We start from the raw sequence: 20,861 nt of genomic DNA on the forward strand, positions 1-20,861 counted from the left end.
CCCATGAGTACCAGACAGTTTTCCATTGCTGCTCTGTACAAAAAGAATATTAATAACATTATTAATAAAGCTGGGAAGACTGCAATAAAATGTGTCTGTACTTAAAACAAAGGAACATCATAAAGAACTCCACAGATTTTCAACTGTAAGCAGGTTTGATAGCACAAATATGATTAAATGTTCTCTGCTAGTAGATTAGAAATGCCAATTTATGTAACAGAAAGTGACTGGAGTACAGGCACATTTGTTCAAAGACATGGCATTCCCGGTTGGTTACAGAGCACTTGCTTCACTGCCTGGTGCTCAAAACCCTTCTCACTTAAGCTGCTGCAAAAAAAGGATGGAGCAAATGCCACTGGGGTCTTCAACAGTGCAAATCTTATGCAGTTAGAAAATATAGGATCTATGGAGAATATCAGTCCCTGGTGCAGAATGAGACATATAATCTCAGCTTCATTCCTGAGTTGTGCTGCTAAGATTGCAGTCTGATTTCTGCTCTAACTATTCTTTTGGCATTTCAGTGTTGTTTTTGTTTTCTTCAATATTTCACCTCACACTAAACTATGGTGCAAGCAGGAATAAAACTTCTACCTGAAATATCTGATAGCTCCAGAGGCTTCTTCTTCTCTTGGTACAGAAACTGGCTTAGCATCTGGCCTCTTATTCCATAACTGCTTTGCACTCCTATGAAGAAAATCATAAATTTTGCAGGAGTACAAATGAGAGTTAGGTGGCTGAATTGAAGATGCAGAGCATGTTGATCCCATAGCATCTTTCAATTATATTGTTAGAATTGATGATAAGCACACATACCAGCGCTACATAGCACACCGCAGTACTGAGGACTTATGGAAACAACTACAACAGTGCTAATGTCTTTTGATGCATTCAGCCTGGATAGGGGTAACTGTTTCTAAAATCCTGCAGGTTGCCATTGGGAAAACAGCTAAAAGGACATATTAGATTCATGCTTCAAAGACTGCAAATAGCATTTTATCTCTTTCCACAACAATAGAGGACACATTAGCTCAGGACATCAAAAGTAATTTATTTCACCTTACATATGCCCAGTACTTTTCCTGGAATAAAAGAAAAAAATATAAAGCATGAATGGCAACAGAAAAACAGTCAGAAAGTGTCTGAGGTTTTAGCTTCAGCTGTGCAGTTTCCCTGCAGTAATCATTGCATATAGCGAGAAAACACAAAGCTTCATCCAAGGAAAAGGATAATGATGGTTTGTCAGAAACGCTAAGAGGAGGTGGAAAATCAAGAGTCAAGCCCAGATCAAGGAGGAAGTAGGGAGGAGGGGGATGCTGCTGCTTTCCTGCCTCAAGGAAGAAGCCAGACAATTCTAGCCTATTTGGTAAGACATATATGCATCTTTCTGACCCATCCTGATATCAACAAATTGCCTTCCAAATTGCTGACTTCACTGTTCTTCTTTCTTTTCATCCTGTTTTTTGTTGTTACAGCTTCTAAAGCACAGTCACTAGGATTTGTTACTCTTAATACAAGCCTGAATTAGATGCCACTAAGGCTGAATCACTAGGGTCTTATTTATATTATTCTTCACAGTAACAGCTTTTAACACTTGCAGTGTAGAGTGCATCACAGTTTTTGATCAATTACTGTAAATATATAATTTATCAAGTTCTCTATGTGGTCATTCTTGCATCATATACATGGACCAGCACAACAGAAACATAGAGGAAAAAGGAGAGGATGTGGCCAAGGAGCATCCTAAGCTTGCTCTTGCAGTGCCCTGCAGATGCTGACTGCGCATAGGATCTTTTCCTTTTTCCTCCACAAGGCAACCAGTGCACAAATACTTCATGTGTTCAAATCCTTGGGCTCAAATGGCAGAGGAGAAAGACGAAGACTCAGAAAATTACAAGAGAATTAACTGATTCCCTCATTGTTCCTTTGCGTGGGCAAGTCTGCAGGTTGCAGCTATCTTCCAGTACAACCTAGCAGACTCAGCCTAGAACTGTGGACCTATTCATTACTAGTACATAAATAGCATCCATCAGTTTATGTTCAAGGCCAAACTCCCTCAGAAGTGCACACAAAACATAGAATATGTATCTATAAATTACAGAATCTGTTTTGCAATGCTAATTGCTTTTTGTGCTGCGTGCTAAGAGTGTACCTAAGCTTTTTTTATGGACAATCTTAAAACACTCCATACTCAGTGATGAAAGATAAGATATAACAGAAAGATAAGTGGTAATTCACTGAAGAATGGTAAAATAATAGAGCAACCTGAAGCCAAGGGCCATAGAGTAGTCCTTTTTCCCAACCTACTGCCTTGGCTAAAGCTAAAATCATTTTCTCAGTTTTTCTTTCTGGCTTCCATGTAGGAGTATTTCAGAGAAATAAGAATATTTCAGAGCCTGGTAATTAAGTAATTATTTTGAGACTTGGAATTTAATATCTCAGTTCCCTGAATGCCAGAATAAGGCCTTTTACCCAACTTTTCCACCTTATGGATAAGTGCCTAGCCCCAGTTCTAGTGGTTCTAGCCTAACAATTGTGTTTTTGTTCATATAAAACTAGAGATCTTTAATAGGAGAGAATAAGAAAAACTATCAAATGCAGAAGATGATAGACATACTACAGCAATCTGAGAGTCTCTTCATTTTCAGCAGACCTCAGTTGTTACTAAATCAACCATATAATGGTCCAAAAGCCATATATGTCCTAAGCAATTGCTACTCTGCAACTGAGTTGTAGGAAAATTTTTACACATTATCAGTCTGGACTTAAAAATAAATAAATAAATAAGTAAATAAATAAATAAATAAACAAATAAATAAAATGTTTTAACCTAATTGCTTTTTTCGAACATTTGCTTCAGATAACAAGTCAGGTTGTCAGTGTCCTTTTCTTAGTTCCTCAAGAGACAATGTAAATGAATAAATAAACATTTGTGGGGGGTTTAAAGTTTTAGATCAGATGGGCAACAAATCTCTAAGGGCTAAAAGAGCTAAAGGGCTAAGAGCTAAAGTATAACTCTTTCAATGGCTATTAGGTTCCCCAGTGATCTGAAAAGAATATGAAATTGTATTCCCAAAATGAAGGTATGCTGGAGGCTTCTGAAAATGGGCAGTTTTCCAAGTCACAAGTTGCACTTAAAAGGCCAGGCCAGGCCAGGCCTTCAGTGGGCAGCACTTGCAGAAATGAGTTCATTGGTGACAAATAAGCTTTTTCTGAGAAAGGCCAAACATATTTACCAGGAAAAAATACACACGAAGGAGAAATGTTTCTGACATCAGTAAAGCGCAATTCAGAAGGAGAATATTAGCGCACAAAAAACAAAGGTTTTTACGGTTAAATAAGGAATGCAGTATGCAGATGAATGAGTGATATTACCAAAAAGATTTTTTTTGAAGCACTTACAGGTAAATATAGCTAAAACCATCCAGGTGGGCTGAAGCTCTTAGAGGGAGTTGGAGAGAAGTGTTCCTGCGATCAGATAAATAAAGGTCTGAGTGATAAGATATATCTGCCTGAGTGACCTACATTTTTAGTCAAGATTGTCAATCAAACTGAGTTGAAATACATGGGTATTCTGTAAACTGTTTCCAGAAATACCTAAAAATCCACTGCATATCTTAATAACTCATAGAATTTAAGGACTAAGCAAATAACTCTCTTCTACCCCAAAATATTGCAAACAATGCAAATCCATAAAATATTAATAGTACAACTCATATATAAGTATTATAAGTGCAAACTGCTGTAATGTTCAACGAATTGCAATTCTAAGTGACAGCATATACTTATGGACTAATCATGAGCTAAAGGAAGACCTTGAGAATACCCTGGACTCTTGGAAAAATAATGAATGCTTTGGGGGCATAAAGTCAGAAAATGCTTGCTGATAGGTAAAAAAAAAAAAAAAAAAAAAAAAAAAAGATTGGTGAGTACTTGTTAAAAAAGCTGTAGACTTCACCACACTGAATGCCTTTCAGAGATTCACAGCCATAGAGAAAGCAATAAAAATCAACAACACAGAGAATATCTTCAAAGCATAAGAAAGTCCCTTGGATTCTTACAGTGTGCCTAATGACTTCATGTGAAGCACAGCAAGGCACAAGAATTTCTTTCTACTTTCTCACTGAAGAAGAAATTCTTATGACAGGATTCAACATCCACAGACACAATTATTTCTTCAGAAATATTTCATGTATCTAAACAAGTATGCATGAAAACTTTATAAAATAAATATGTGTGTATGTTTATGCACGGGAAAACGAAGTGGAAAGAAAGAGCTCATTTCATTTTAGTACTTTGCAAAAAAGAGCTTGACAGAGTGTAAATTAATTTCTAAATGCTGCAAATGCTTCTGTCTAGTGTTAGTTAAATGGCTTTTACCATGTAATCATGACCAAAGTCCAAAGCTTTAAAAGCATGAGTAATATCACTAACTTGTGTCAATTCAAAATGTTCACAGTGCTTCTCAAGGCACTCAAGAAACACAGCAAGAACTGCCAGAGAAGAGCCAATAAAAAAATCAAAAATCTCACAGATGCTCAACTTCAAAGAGCTGATAATCTACTCTATCAAAAAAAAAAAAAAAAAAAAAAAAAAAAAGCTTGGTCTAATACATATCCATTGTGGCAGAGAAGCACATTTACAATAACCATAAAATTTTTAAATATTTTTGTACCTTGCAAAATCAGATATTATGATGATCATCTTATCTGTCTTCCTATATGCCATTAAATCTGTTCAAGTCAATCCTTCATCAAGCCTACAACTTCCTTTTGAGCATGATCATTTCAAGAGACTTTAGTTTGGATTTTAAAATATCAGGAACAAAATTCACCACATTTGTCTATTAAAAAAAAAATCATTTCATTTAGATTTCTTTTCCTGTCTGAATGTGTTTATTTCAGCTATTGTATCTTACTGTGCTCCTTTTGCTTCTAAATTCTCTTCCTTATGTAAGCACTCCTTGGCCTTGGAAAAGTCAAAATCAAATTTCTCTAACCTCTTATTGAAGGCAGATTTCAGAACTAATTTTGTTCTTGCAGTTCTTCCCTAATTCTGCCCAATATGTCAACTTCCTCTTAAAGGGTTTCAGGGTTCTACAAGTTCCAATAGTGCCCAAGGAAGTAGTAACAACACCTGCTAATGCCTCTACTTCCCTTATTTTTCCTACTTCCTATCCAAAAGACATTGGGCATTTTTAACCACTGCAGCATTCTGAGAATTTATTGGAAAAAAAAAAAAAAAGAAAGAAAAACAAAAAAAAGAATCATTTTTACAGAAAAATACTCATGAAGGTGCACGGCTAAGAGCGGGAGGAAATGACAATGTGTTCTTCTTCCTGATACAATGGGATACTATTTTCACTTTCTCCCTTTCTATTAGCCCTCCTTTCCAAACACTAGTAGTTCTAATGCTTTGGCATAAACATCCAAAGAGTCAGTCTGTATACAACTTGGAAAATGGCATCAACTTTTCTAATATATATCAGAATTAAAATCATCACAGTCTTGTTTTCCTTACTGATATTTGCATATTTTCTGCCTCTGGATTATTCTGAACAGCTTTTTTCCACACTTACATGCAACTGCATCGTACCTAATGCTTCTACTAGCAATTTCTTTCCCCTTCCACTGATGTGTAATTTCATCCTAAAGAACAGACTGTTTTTCTGAAATGCCTCTCTCATCAAGATCCTTTTTAATGAACCCTGACAGTCTTAGAGCTTCATCTCACTTTACTTTTGTGTTCCTATTCTTTTCTGCAATTGTTAGTATCTCCTTTAAACTCATTGTTTCTTTCTCTCAAGTTACCCTTCCTTTACTTCAGCTGTTCTTGGCTTTAACTTTAAACACTTAGGTTTTCAAATTAACTTTGATCTCTGTGTGTAGGTTGTCCTGAATCGGATTGCTTTTTATCTCTGTTGTATGTCTGCACCTTTTTCTCCATTAATCTTCCAAACCTATAAATTATTGCGGAACATATTTCTATTTTCCTCTCACTGCTTCCAGCCACAGAGAACTCACACTGACTTTAGACTTACTGTTTTAAACTGTCCAAGACTTTTATCATTCTTGGGTTTTTGAGAAAGGTTGTTAATGTTTTGAGGCTATATTTTGACCTTAGAGATACACCTGTAATTCCAAGTGCCTTCAGTGGGAATATATGGACAGGTTTCAGGGATGAGTTTGCCTTCAGTCTACAAGCTAAGATATTTTCCTTTGCACAGACTTCTCTTCTCTGTCATATTGTATCCATACACACTTGAGTAAGTTGTGTTTCATTTTGGGACTGAGGGAGTCACATCTTGTACAGTAGGTTTGTCAAACAGCAGAAATATCATTATTAAGAGATAAAAATTCAGGTAAATTTTTATTTGGAATATCTAGAAATACAAATGAAATATAGATATAAAACATATCAAACTAATCAGAGTAATGCTTTTGTTACTTGGCATTTTAAGAGTGTCCTCTGGAAATCTTCCAAACCTGTCTGTATGCAGCCCTGTGCCCCATGCTCTGGATGTCCCTGCTGGATCAGGGGGTTGCTCTAGATGATCTCTAGAGGTCCAACCTCAACCATTCTGTGATTCTGCGATAGAGTCTGGACTAGTGAGAGCACATGATTGGAATTCTTTGGCCTGGGCTCTACAGGGGTCAGAAAAACTGCTTTTACAGTCTTGATCATTTCTGATGCATGAAAATATCCTTCTCTTTCATGAAACCTTTTGGTAATGTAAAATGGTAGAAATATCTTTTGGGGATGTCTACACCCTAAATTCCAGTATCTGAGAGCATATCTCCAGATGTTCTGAAAAATGGTAGAGACATTCCAAAGCTTCACTATAGTTTTCTGTATTTACATTAACCAAAAGTCTGGTCTAGAGTATCAAGTTGTTATTTTTCCTCTCTCTCTTTTTTTTTTTTTTTTTTTCTATTTTTTTGGAAGATCATAAAATGCTACTGTGTTTGCAAGGTAACTTAGTAACACATTATCATAATGCTGCTAACAGATACTAAGCATTGACCCTTGCATTGACCCTACCATATAAATACTTACATATGTTCTATTTGCTTTCTCTCAGTTATACTTTTTGTTTCTCAGAAAAAGAGGAGGTCAAATGGTGCTTCTAGAAAGAAGAGGTGGCTCTTTCCTCAAGAAGATGTGGGTATGCTCAGATTGACAATTTACACAGGCTGAAGGAAAGAGAATTGTGAGAGTCAAAACGAGGAGATTGGATCCCTCAGGTCAAGAAGATCAGAAAGGGGCAGGGAGCACTCCTGGGGAATGGGAAGAAATTTCTTGGGGACCAGAATGGACTGCACAGAGTTTGCTGCAATGTTTCTGAGTTGGTAGAATCTAAGCCTGCAAGCATGGACCTGCTCTGGGCACCCTGCTGTTATGCGCTGATCAGAAGTGGAGGCATGTGCTCCACATTAAATTTGCTCTGCTGACCTGAGGCTGCAGCTTCTCCTGTTCTCCAGAAGAAGTGTCTCTGCTGTTTGATGACCCCCAATGTTTGAAAGTCAATTCTTCCTCTATTAACTTCTCAGTCAGATGATTTATCCAGGGAAAATGGAGATTAACCAAAACCATTCAATTCAGAGCCATTTGGTGCTCAAAAGCTCTCTAGACAACAGCAGAGCTATTTTTCACAATTATCCAGTTTGAAACATGGCCTTAATGTTAAATTATGTTTTCCTTTAAGAGAAAAACATTGTTTTATATTAATTGTGACCATAAAACAAAGGAAAGACACTTTAACTTTGGAATAGATTCACATGCAAACATTCCCTGAAAATAGAAGTGCTAAATTACACTTTATTGCATTAGCTAACTATGTACAATGCAGTTTTTATAACAATGATATATTGAATTAATACAAATTTTCACAGGCTTGAATGAATTCTCTGCTGAATCAGGAAGGTACTTTTTACTGTTTTCTAGAAGTAACTGAGCTGTTGGTCTCTTCATCAGGAAGGCAATTAATACTCCCCTGATTGCTTCTCACAATTAAGGGATTTGTCATACATAAACAAATTATTTTTATTGAAGTAAGGATAGTTTTACCCCTTGCTATCCCTATATTCTGAGACAGTTTAAATACAGAATATTTGAGATAACCACATTAAAAAAAATCTCTGAGCAGATTTACACAAGCAATCATCACTTAATCGTCAAATCCATTTACTTCTGAAAGTGAAACAAATGCTTTTCATCAAATGCATGGTTCAAGACTATTTCTCTTCACATTGGACTTCAGGCCTTAGGATATCCATTTCTGTCAATGACAGTGAACATTCTTTGTACAGACTCAATCTTTATCATGTCTGATAAAAACTAGTTCAATTCAATTATTACTTGGATTCAGGAGACTGGAATGAATGCTAGCCAAAGTAAATCCTTTACAGTGTCAGATTATGTTTGTTGTGTTGACATCTTTAATAAATCAGGTTGGATTTTAAAATCAGGTTGGACTTTAGACTTTTTTATTTGGAATGAAAACTGTTGAATATTTAAAAGATCTGTATTTGAAAATTACTACAGTTCTGTATTAGACAAATAAAACACAATCCTCATTATTTGTGCCAAACCTGACTTTATGGGTGCCACATCAAGGGAGGAAATGAATAGCTTCTTAACTATGCTCTTGATCTGCAATAGTATCTAAAAGTAAAACTGATAACATTTGAGGACAGGGGACATCCTTAGATAAAGGTGATATCTTTATGTTTAATAACTTCTGATTTTTTTATTAATAGGTCTTGTTACTTTTGCAAGTCATTAGCATTCACTACATGCTGTAGCATGCTGATTCTTCCTTATTTGTCTCTACCAACCAGAAGAGTCCACATCTACTTAGCACCTTGTTATACAGAAGCTATTCATTGCTGAAGGAATTAATTCTACATCACCAGCAACAGATCTGTGCTCTGACATTTCCCAGCATCTCATACTTTTGGTCTTGGTCATCTCTCCAAACATTTCTCCTTTCATTTTTCTTTAGGCTTGGAGGACAGCACAGGTAAGTGTGCACCATGACACACAAATGGAAGGACAGATATTGATTACAGAATTTCAGAAGAACTGGACAAAAATGTGGAGTCCCTCTCAGGATTTAGAATCCTCCTTTCATCCCTAGTACATTCATACTTGTCATTCATACCTGTGTTGCCTCCAGTCTCAGCCCAATTCTGAGTATGTTTACACAGACAATCCTAGATGTACTTCTTTGTCAATGGTGTCTTGATGGGAATGACTGGAAGAGAGGTCAAGGAATTGTTTAACAGACAAGTATTCCTCAGTTTAGTGGAAACCTAACAACTGGCCTAAGAAGTTTAGCTTCTTAATGCTGTGTTCTTGCAGTGCTCATCTCCCATCCTCCTGTAAAAATCTCTGTCTTTGAGGAGAATGTCATGGGCCTCCTTTCATGGCCTACTGAAATACTGCTAGGGGACAGTCTAAGCATAAGAAGAATGAGATGTGGTGCACTGTCTGTCCAGTACACACTGTGGAAGGAGTCTTTTGCACCTGTGCTTTTCTGCTACAAGAACCAACCGAGTTGTTCAAGGAAGAAACTGAAGAAATTTGTAGCAAAACTACAAATCTAGATAGCGAGGACTAGAACTCTGAAGAGAAATAAAGACAGTAGGGATTCACTAAACTAGTTTCAAAATGCTGCAGAGAGACAAAATCAAATAGACTGGCAATTTCATGACTTTTAAGCCAAGTATTAGTGTATGGCACAAAGATCTCAGTCTATCCTAAGACCAAAATGCACTGATTCCTCTGGCTATCTCACAAGATTTCTTGTTTCTCCTTGGGAAATGAACATCCCCAGAACACCAGAGAGCACACCTGCATAGGTCTGTTTGCATTTTAATTTTGTCCACCTCCTGTTCTGCTTTTACTTCCTCTGACTTTTGTCATCCTTTAGTTTTCATAATCAGAATGGAAGATAGAAATAGTGCTAAATGCTATTACTCTTTATACACAGACAAGGATTAGAAATTTCCCCTCCAGTTCCAAGAATCAAAGTTAAAATGCCTGTGTGAGGAAGGCACCTTCTATTAGACATGCCCAAATAGCAACATTTCATTGGCTGAGTCAGAATCAGTTACTGTCAAATACTCCCAATGAAAAAACTACCCACATAAAATGGAAATCAAGAGGCTGAATAGCCCCAACAGCCTTTTCACACTGAGGTTGCTAGTTTAAAGCCAGTCCCAGTCAAAAATAATTGAACTCAGTTCAAATTAGATTGTTACTCCTTAGCTCTGTGAAATGAGGTAGATGATCACAGTCCATTTCCCATTAGCCTAACTGTCTGCTTTACTCAAACCACCTGCACAATTGAAACTAATTGGTGCCCTCAATAGAAGTATCAACACAGAGGATATAATTAAATAGACATGGATTTTGAACTATACCCTCTTCTCTGAAGACACAGTGTCGGTGGGTGAGCAGGGTCTGAGGCTGTAGCTATGCCAATGTGCTGCCTTCAAGATCCAGTCACAAGCAGAAATGCAAAGTTACACAAGCTGAGGCTACACCTGCTCAGCTAGAATCTAGGCAGGCCTAGAGCAATAAAAAACATGCATTTGAATGAATTCGAATTGAAAGGATCAAAGTGATATGAGCCTTATAGATATCCAAATGTCATCAGAAAATTCTAAAGACTTTTTGCTCCACAGACCAAAGAATAGTAAAAGCGAGCAGCATTGACTCATGTTTGGAGCCACCTGAGAGTACATTGACTGATTCAGTACAGCTGCAAGTAAAGGGAAGGCCTGACAAAGAAACGGGGTGCATTTATCTGCCTGACAGCAGAAATTTGGTGCACCTGTAGTAGAAACAGTTCATCTTCTAAACTCCCACTACACTCATTACTGAAAAGGATTCATCCTAAAAACAATTTTCAGCTTGGCCTGGTGCAGTGGTTCCAACCTTTTCCTAACTTGATGCTTTATTGTCCTCTCTTCACTGCTTGTTCAGACTTCTTTGCCCTCAGTCATCCGAGGAAGCATGTGCAGCTTCTCTGCTCTTCAGTCTTCCCGCATTTTCTTCCTTCCTCCCACATTTTGATGATTTCAGGATTCTTGTCATGGACATCTAACTGTCTTTCCCCTTGAGATATTACCATCATCTCTTGGTTCTGCCAGTGCCACTTTAGATAGTGGTGTAGGTATTGGTTATGGCCAGGATTTACAAACATTGTCTTTCATAACCAAGACTAGCACTCTCCATCTGATTAGCTTCTTCAGATCAAAGTTTTAGAAATAGAGGCAACCATTCTGACTAATTCCAGCACAAATAAAATTGCAGATAGAGTGTTTAGGTCATTAGGGTGTGGGTGAAGTTCATGTTCTGTTCTCTTTAGATAAAAATAATCTATTCTGAGCAGTTGTACTCTTCTAGCTCAGTGGTCCATTGCTATATGCCATTGCTATGGCTGGCACAAACATGCCATTTAGGGGCTGGATCTTAAGGAAGTCTCATTTAGACACATAAACCCATAAAGAAAGCTGCTCTTGGCTTTGTACAGATATATGTATAATCTGTGCATCTCTATTTCTCTCTAATACAGCAATTTTGTAATTCTGCAGGGTGTTTTATTTAAGGATTATTAAATGATTAAAAATACCAATATACTAAATTTCCCTCCAAGGCTAGGAGGGAGATTAAACCCTTCTGCTTGGGTAGTTAATTTCTCCCTTCTCCAGAGCAGTTTAAAGTTTAGGGCATCAACTCCTGAACTAGAGTGAACTCTAGGCATCTTTCTCTGCACTCTTCACAAATATTTAACACTTCCTGCAATCACTTTGGTGCCTCTTGGGGGATGATGTTCTGACACAGCAGAAACATTTACTATATTGTTCACCTCAGACATTTCAAAGCATATTGCCTTGAGCTTCTTCAGATTTCCCTGAGTTCGTTCAATAGGGTATTACTGCTCACTGGCAATCTTCATTCATAGCATGAAATATCTGTAATGTAGCAGGAGTGATAATCTGCCAATGTATTGACATGTACAAGCCATGAAGTAATTTTAAAAAAATAGCAAGTATATAGAACAGCTTCTGATTCCATATAATGGCCATGCCATACAATGTTTGCACTCCAAGCTTTGGTTTGAGATGCATCAGATTTGCAGCTCTCTCCAGGATCCGTACAAAGGCCATATTTCTTGGAAGAGATTAGAGTATACATCTGCTCCTGATGTGACTCTTACAGTCAAATTGTCAGATAACTCACTCAGCAAGCTGAGCTGCTTTGAAAGTCTAGTCTTTAAAAAAAAAAAAAAAAGAAAAAAAAAGAAGTGAAGTCAAAGGTCAGCTGAATATTGTTTTTTTTTTCTTTAAAAAAAAATCAGCTCTGTACTTCTGAAGATATGGCATACTAAGTATTTGTAAATTTTTCTCAGATCAACTCTCTGATTGTATTAACATAGAGGGAGTGTTATACTAGTGAGGCTCCTAATCTTTATGGATTTAAAAATTACTAGTAGAAAAGAAAAAGCAGAAAAAAACAAACAACCAAAAAGACTTAGGCTTCAGCATGAAAAAATAAATAAAAAGTGAATGTACCCACAAGCGAAAATTCATTCACCTTATTTTATTAGACTTAACATGATTTCCTTCTCAGATGGCAATTTGTTTCAACTGCTATCTAGCAAATGTGGATGGCAACCTCTCAGTGGAGTATTTGGGTATAGCCAAGAGATAAACAACTACATCAGCAATGCAATTAAGGGTCAGTTCTGACAGCACTCACTTGGGCTATCTGGAATTTTGCGTATGAGAGAGGACTTCTGATGTATTGACTCAAAGGCCATCAGAGAGAACAGAGCTGCAAGCAATGACAACTTTTTTATAGATCTCTGTCCACTTCCTACAAGAGGGAGGAGATAAAAAGGAAATAGTATTTTGGACATTCTTTTACAGTTAACCCTCTTGAAGATCAAAGAAATTATTTAAAAAAATATTTTTTTCCCAAACAACAGACATGTGATTCAGTTTAAAAGAGCAGTAGCTGAGAATGGATATGAAGAAAAGGTATTTTCAATTAAAATGAAAAATATTAGCAGAATGACAGGCATATATCATCTAAGAATATCTGTAATTTGAGTAGACTCCTACATTCTTCACTTTGTATCATGATGAAATGTGGACATAGAGACAATATTACCCAAAACCAAGCCTCAAGAAACTGATTAAGGCAAATACATTTCATTTAACTGTATCTTTAAGAAGCATCTCAATAAAGAGATCATATATCACTTATCAACCATATTTGCAGCTTTTGTGAACGTCTTAAACAAACAAAATCTAAGTGAAGCTTTCCTCAGTATCCTGATATTTGTGTTAAATGGATCCCTATTAAGCATTTCTAAAGTCTATCCTTCACTTTGATTAAATTCCTTGTTTAAGAAAAATGCACTGAAGCCTAATTGCTCTTTTAAAGAAAATCAGGAGACAGTGTGGCAAAATCTGATCAACTGCTTCAATTTAAAGAGCATTCAGTAAAATCATTAGAAGATAGAGCTTTGTGTCTTTAGAATATGTGGTAATAAATAAATTAAATCACCCAGAACAGATAACACCAGCTGCTTCATAGATATAGCATCTTTGAAATATAAAGGATAAACTATTTCGACCTAAAATAAAAGGGAGGAAATGCTAAAACAATAAGAGGCAATGAAATGTTGTCTTAGTCTCAAAAACCTTATGTTTCCCATTTGTTTTGTACTGAGGCCATTTACTTTTCTCTCCTGTTCTTCCCTCTGTGCACTCACTGCATACTAAACAGTGCAGCCTGAGCTATATTATGATACATTTAAAGTTGATGGTGCATGAGCTTACATGCAATTTTTGGAGATGGGTTATATTCAATTTTGAAAACTTCTTTCTCTTTTCCCTCTCCCCTCTTCAACATCTAAAATGGAATTTGTGAGTCGATTCTCTCTCTCACCCCCATTTTCCATCCCCATGGTAAAAGAAATAAAGCTTAAAGATACTTAGATTTTGACTTTGGGTGAGCAATTTTAACAGCCTTTCAAGTATGACTCCAGGATGTGTTTTTTTCAAACTCAGCTTTGTTCTTGCAGTTGGTATAATAGGTTACACATTACAAAACTGGATGGCTGAACTTCACAGTGTTGCAGGAAGGGAAGTGGGCAACACATTGAAGGTTGAATTATATCAGCCTTAATTTGAGTTCCATCCTCATAAGAATTCAACATGGGTAAAGCTGACAGAAACTACTCACTAAGCAGAAGAAATGATTTGGTTAGTGGCACACCACTTAGCACCCATTTACACCAGAAAGTGTAAACTTCAGCAAGAAAAAAAAATCATCTTGTCAAAGGTTACTGTAAAAAAAAAAGGTTTTGTTTTGTCACAAATAAAGTAAAATTGTACACAAAAAAAGCAGATTTTTATATAAGAAGTGATGCTAGCATATCCTTTTTGCATTTGCTAAAGAAAAGGCATAAAAGCGTAAAATGAACAATTGGCTACATAAAATGGTTACTCAAAAGAACTGTGCTTTTCTGAGAAACATGATATTGTGTAGGAGCTGCTGCTTATCTGAATTTTGTCATGCCATGCAGCTGCCATATTGCCAGCAAGGAAATCTAGCTAAGGCAGGCACCTATTAACTGTCTTCCTGAACTGGAGCTTGGATATCCTTGCATCTTACTGTTACACTGATGATATAAATGTTTTGACAGTGCTATACTACTAAGTTATAAACTTCTCAGTTTATGATACTTTCTGTTCAGAATTTTTCACTGTGCCTTTTTCATTTCCTTCACATGGTCTGGACTATATCTTATGTAAGCTGCACCATAATAAATCCCTTCTTCGAAAGCCTTAATTTTCCTGGTTAGGTACATTTCTACCACCAAAAATATTTTCTCACATTTCTCAAAGCTTACATTTTTCCTATACTTGTTTGCTACAAAATCTTCAGTCATCTGATACTTCTTGGTACTTCTTCAAAACATTGAATTCTTTTTAGATCTTCTAGATCTTTCATATCATTCACATTTTCTCAATTCTTTCATAACCAAAAACACATGATTAATCTCTCTGAAACTTAAGTCTAAAAGTTCAATTGTCTAAATTGTTCACACTTAAGTCATTCTGTGGCAAAGAAGCAAGTAGTTCCAAAGGGTGACATATCTGCTCTTAAGTCAGGGAAGTAGTTTAGAGGTAGTCAGAAAATTCTGTATGGGTAAAGTTAGGCAACATGGAGTTTACTCAAAAGACCCATATTTGACCAGATCTAGCCCTTCACCCTTTTTTATTCTATATGTGCAACTACAGCTATAAAGAGAGGATATAGACTCACTGTAAGGTGAAGTAATGTTAGGTACCAAAATGTGTACTTTTTTGACTGATGTATTTTTTATGATGCTCTTTTGTAAAAAATGGTTCAACATTCATTGTCTTGTTTTGCTCCAGTATCAGATTACAAATTCATGTCCCATTTGCTCTTCTCTCTCTTCCCCAAGGTCTCTTTCATATTTACCGCTCTTTCCATAATACTTAATATAAATTTTTCAAGTTTATTTTCTCCTGCATGCTTTAATTCTCATTTCTGTCAGTTGAAACTCATATTGGAGCCCTTAGTGGTTTTTTTTTTTTTTTTTTTTCCCCTATATCCCTTGGGGGATACAGGGGAATACAGTACAGTCCCACATCCTTGAAAACATGCAAAAGGACTGTATATCTTGAGCCTCCCTCCAAATATGTTTTGTTCTAAAAAAATAAATTTTATAGGTTTGTCAAAATATTTAGACATTGTTGCTGAAAGATGCAGTTTTTGAAGGAAATCCTGATCAAAGCCATTGACACTAAAATTCATTTTCATTGCTTCTGTGACCAGCAAGTAAGGAAGGGCAAAGTCTTTCTAATCAGTTCTAATCCTCGTTTATTTTTCAACAGTAGACTGGATTATTTACTGTAATATGCTAAAAATTCTAATGACAACTAGAATGTGAGATTAGACAGCTTATTCACTGTAAAGTTCATTCTTTCAACAGGGAATAGGAAAAAATGTTTACCCCACTCTAAAGAACAAAATTTTAAAACAGTGAAGGGGATAAGGTTTGAGACAATACAGTGGGAGAAAAAGAAAGGCAAGAGTTCTTTTCCCAGCTCTCATCTTTCCTGTCCTCAGAGTTGGTTATTCAAGACTATATTGCCTGGCATTTGTAAGCCCTTTCACACATCTAAAGAACAAGAGGATGTATCTCTTTGTATCTACAGCTTCATGATATTTCATAGCTGAGCATTATGAAAACCATCAGGAATACTGAGTCATGTAACTTCCTGTCATGGTACCCCCTTGACCTTCAATATTCCTTCCTTCTTCAGGATTCTTTCTGTTGATACACTGAAAAACTGTTTTTTCAGCATCCATTACTAGTCAGAGTGAGATGAGATCTGAAGAACATCATATAACTATTGACAGTATTGTTGGTTAACTGTGGACCTGTGCCGAACATCCAGTAGACAGCATTTTATTGTATTAATCTGTCATATTTCACAGATAAGATTTATTTTTTTCTTGCCCACCAGGTTTTACTTTTTTTGTATGGGCTATTTCAAATACACTTGACTTTGCTTGCTAAATAAAATTCACATTGAGTCCTAGCAGAGCCATACAAGACTGTTGCTAATTTAACTTGGAAAAGTGTTCCTTAGGAACCCATATCTGGCAACTGTTTTTACCCTGGCTGTATGTATGTATGATCGGGGTACATCAATCAGGCATCTGTGGAGTTGATCCCATTATAAGCAGAATTTCATCCAATCCATCATCACCCCTTTGTCAGCTCCAAGGATTCAGAGGAAGATAAATAGAGACCCCCAGAAGCCAAGTTACTGATCAAGACAGGGAAGGTCCTTGCTGACTTCTAAGAGGTAATAAACAGAAACTCAGTAATATGAATTGATATTATATAATAGAAATTGCAATTGTATAGGACCTCTTCAAGGTAATGTTATAACACCACGTATGTGAAAACTGCAGTCACTGCAGTCTTGTTTCCTGGAACAGAATCCCACCTCAGAATCACAAAGCAAATCTCACTCTGTGATATTTCCTACTTAGCTGTATGTTTCCTTCCCTAAGTGTTTCAAGTTCCTTTTCTCCCTTTTTCAGTTTTAGAAATGTATTCCTCAAATAGTTAATAATTCTTCTTCTTATTTCACATTCAAATTTATTCAAAGCCCATTTATAATCATTTGATCTTATGCCAATACTATCTTTTAACTTAAATAATAATTCCCCTTCCTTGATATTTACTTCCGTAGTGTGTCATTCATTCATTTAATTCTTTCAGTTTAAAATAATCTTAATAAATGTGAATATGTTGTAGCTGTAAAATGAAAATGCACTAAGATGACCTTTACCAGAGTCTGGCACTAACCTGATTTTATTAAGTATCAGAAATGTTATAACAGATATTAAAGTGTAGTGACATTCCCCATTATGCAAATCTATCTTCGCTCATTTACATTCATTTATCTTTCCTTCTCCACCTTTTCCTATACAGTTTAGTTGTGCAGATGAAGAAGTTTTAAGACTAAGTCTAGACTTCTAGAGAAATATACTTTTGCCCGCAAATAAACCATAGGAAAAAATATGTTCAGACAGTTCAGTGGCTATTTCTATATTTCTGTAGTCTCTCTTTCAGGTAAGTAATTGTCACAACTATCCTTGCAAATTAGTTAAAGGTACACATATTTGGCACATATTCAAAACAGAAATCTAGAGCATGTAATAGGGCCAGTAAAATTTGTCATTGCTTCCAATATGTTCACAAAACTAAGCACTTAGCACTGATTTTCTGCTTTGGATTGTTCTCTGCTTCTTTCCAGAAATGTGGTTACTTTGACAACATTGAAGAACCTTGCCTCATCTATTCAGTAAGTTTAATATATCATATGTCTGACCTCTGCTCTTTGAAATACCACTGCTGTCAAATTTGTTTATAACTGTATATGATACAGTTATATGTAAGTAAAACAGTTTAATTAAAAGATGTGTCTCTCTTGTCTCACAGGAACAGAAAACGTGTTTTTCCAAATGGACTGATGAAAGAGATCAAGATTTCCTTAGAAATATCTCCTTAATACTAAATTGTTTGGCCTTCTGCATTGCCTAGAAATTCTTGCCACACCTCAGATTTTGCCTGTAATTCTGCTTACTGAACTGTCAGCAACATAATGTGTGTATTAAGATGACAAAACTCATTGATTAACATACATATCTTCTAGAACATCTTCATCCTCTTGGGCCAGAATATCCTTTTTGGACCACTGTTATCTGCAACAGGTATGGGGCATAGAGGCCTGAGACCCTTCTCTCTGACTGCCTGGAGAAAGGTGTGTTATTTTCCATCATATGTGTCTCCAGACTGCAAGTGTGAGACTGACTATAGCAACTCATTATCCAACAGCATTGCTAGCCACATTTCCCTGGAGCTCCATGGCATTATATTCAAGCTCTCTAGCTAGTCTTATATTTCTTTGTACATATGAAGATCCTAGGTAATACATCATACACACAGAGGATCATAGAACCTTCTATCAGTCAAGAATATGCAGGGAGGAAAAATAAAGTGTATTTTGAAATGAAACAGAATTTCAAGTACATGAGAAAAGATTAGCCCCTCTAAAGTGTGTTATTTCTAATCCATGTGGCCAAAAAAGAAGTTATTTCTAATCTGTGTGGTCAAATGATTAAAAGCATATCATGGTAATAGCAATATAGTCCTGATATCAGTTGAGTTTTCTTCTTACACCTTCCATACTTTGATAGCAGAGAAGAAACAAATAACATACATTTCAGGACCCCTTATGCCCATGTAGTACAGTACTTCCTACCTTACGATCACTACTGCAACATAATATTTTCATCTATTAAATGTTAAACTGAAACTTCTCAAATAAAAAGAGATGGTTCTACTTAAGTGGTATTGCTCTTAATTAAGACATATTCTCTGCATATTTATTTAGGTGGAAAAGTATAGTGACTTACTAAAATTCATTCAACCACTTTCACAAAAGCCCTGAGAATAAATCCTGCTGCATCCTTAACTCTCCTAACAGCAAGCCAAGTTTAGGAATGCTTCATAGTAGCTTAATTATTCTTGGCTTTTTCCTGAACTACAAACTAACGAACTCTCAGCTCACAGCCCTGAGATTTGTGGGATCTGTTATAGCTGCTGTGCAAAGACATTCATCCATCCACATTTGGCAAATTTCAAAGCTCTGTGCAGTATGTTAAAAAATGATCTATATTGACTTACCCTCATTACTCAAGCCATGAGGCATTTAAGATTTCCAAGATTTGTTGTGATACAGCATTGCACTTACAGCTCTACTATCCTAAGGGGATTTTACCCTCATTTGTCTGCATGCACAGCTTTCTCGTTTCTGTACATAAAAATATTGTCTTTAGCTGTCCCAAGAAATAAATATTTAACAGAAATGAGATATGCACTATAACTCTTTATCCTAGGGAATCCTGGAGTGTTTAATACATTTCAGTGAGTTCCATGTAGCATAATGGATGAACGTTACTCAGATATAAAGTGGCACTATAGCTCCCCATGTTTTCCTTCAGGATTGGCTTTTGAAAAAGCAGTCTCCTAACAGCAGCATCTGCTTCATGCTTTACAAATATCTCCTTTTGCAAAGATATTATGTAGTTTAATTTTACATTTGCAAGGCAGTGAACACTGTAGACAGATAAATTCTGACTAATTTAATACATAGGCATACACAGCATCAAAATCTTTGGGGCCTGGTACTAAATGTTACTTTAAAAATACATTCACAAAAATATTTTATTTCCCAAAATAACAGCTTTCCACAGATAAATGATACTAAAACACTGAAGATATGATGCAGCTCAAAGTGCTTTAAAACTTACACTAAGCAAGAATGGTTCAGTTTAATCTCTCTCCATTTCCACTGCCCCATTTATTTTACCTCAAGCTTAGTAATTTTCAACTTTTTAATAATCATGATGTTCTTTGTGAAGCTCCCTAGCCTCATACTTCTACCTGTCCAGTATGAGAGCCTTATTTGCTAGGTGGGAATTGGAGGGTATTCATCATCCCATGACACCAGCTGAAAGGATCCCAGTCCCTATTCTGGGAGCTGCTAGCTACAAATATCTCAAGGCACATTCTCAAGAAGCATTTGTGTAATTGCTCCAGGAGATCATACTGTTTATCATCTTTCAAACAAAATGTCAGTTATAATCATCCAGAATATTATCAAGTTGTCATATTTGTAACATGTTGTGATAATAAATATTTTTGTATTACCATTCCTAATAAGCGACACCCTTGGTATTTGAGTGAAGTAATAATTATATTTTATTCCTTGAAATCCCCACAGTACTTTTGGCCTGCTTTCTTGTAATTCAGTTCAAATACATTTTACATAAATTAAACACTTAAGTCTGTTGTTAAAAGGGCAGATATATACTTCTATTTTATCTGGCAAGTCGTTTTCTTTAGCTGCAGATTGATCATTCATTTCCTCTAATGATGCAGCCACATGGGTAGAATACTTAAAATGTCATCAATATCCTGAAAATGTACAGCAGAAATACTACTGTTTCTGAGACACAAAGAGAAAAAAACATCATAAAACACACTGTCTACACTCTGGAAATATTTTCAAAGCACTGTAAGGCACTCAAGAGGAAGACAGTTTTGATTGCAGATACTTACCTTCCCAATGAGTCTTTCAGGAACAGAAAAACAACCATTTAAAACCCCAAGCCATGTTTCTGCTTATGCTAAGTTACTTTCATTTTGCTGGGACCCAGAGATTTTT

This window comes from Nothoprocta perdicaria, unplaced genomic scaffold, assembly GCF_003342845.1.
Source record: "Nothoprocta perdicaria isolate Ctin4 unplaced genomic scaffold, notPer1 scaffold_44, whole genome shotgun sequence".
NCBI classification, from domain to species: domain Eukaryota; kingdom Metazoa; phylum Chordata; class Aves; order Tinamiformes; family Tinamidae; genus Nothoprocta; species Nothoprocta perdicaria.